The sequence below is a fragment of the Brassica oleracea genome, chromosome C7, assembly GCF_000695525.1.
Source record: "Brassica oleracea var. oleracea cultivar TO1000 chromosome C7, BOL, whole genome shotgun sequence".
Lineage (NCBI taxonomy): Eukaryota > Viridiplantae > Streptophyta > Magnoliopsida > Brassicales > Brassicaceae > Brassica > Brassica oleracea.
The window spans coordinates 27746059-27747008 of record NC_027754.1 but is presented as its reverse complement, the minus strand read 5'-3'; positions in this window follow the sequence as shown (position 1 = coordinate 27747008).

Below are 950 nucleotides of genomic sequence, written 5' to 3'. Positions count from 1 at the left end.
CCAAAACATCTTTACCACATCAAACCCCGCAGACTTTAAGGGTGATGCTTTATTGGGCTTAAATGGATCTTAATTTTACGCCATCGGGCCTGCATCAATACTTTCCGTCTGAAATTAGGTTCTCTCCTTCTCATGCATCTCCCTGTTTTTACTTTTCAGTTGTGCTATTTTGTTTTTGGTAGACGATGTGTTTCTTATAATATTGTACAATATTAATGTGTGAATAATAAGTGTGCATCGTATAAAGGAATCGACTACGTGGATTCATTATTTGCCACTAACTTCACCACATATATGTCATAACCTTCCAAATTTGACCGCAACATATTCATTACAATGACGTTACAAAGTAAAGTTGTTCCCTACATTTTGTTAATATAACTATAACAGTAATCATAATGATTACTTTTTAATTATAGTCATCATAACCGGTAACGTTTAAAGTATTTTGTTTTTAGCAGTACTAGATTTATATGTATTTTTCAATTCAAAAAAAATAATGTATAATATTGTATTATATTATTTAAAGAATATAAAATAAGACTACATAACATAAATATATTTTTAAAATTTTCTTTGTGGAAATCATTATTTTGTTTGATTGTTGTACTTGATTCCCATATTTGCATAGCTATTTGTGCTCAATGAATAATTATATTTTTATTATCAGTAAATAATATATATTTATTATATAATATAAGAAAAATGAAATTATTTACTTTTTAAACAAATTTATCTCATGTTGGGAATTCGGTTATAGACATATCATATTCGAATGAGACATTTTTACAGTTATCAATCTTCTTAACAGTCAAGAAACAAATCTGAATATCAAAACAATATCTCATACGATCTCTTTAGGGAATAACTGCTCTGAAGAAATTGAATTTAAGCATAAAAAAGGACTGGAAATGGATGTGCAGATGTGTTATCTAAGTCAGCTTTACAAA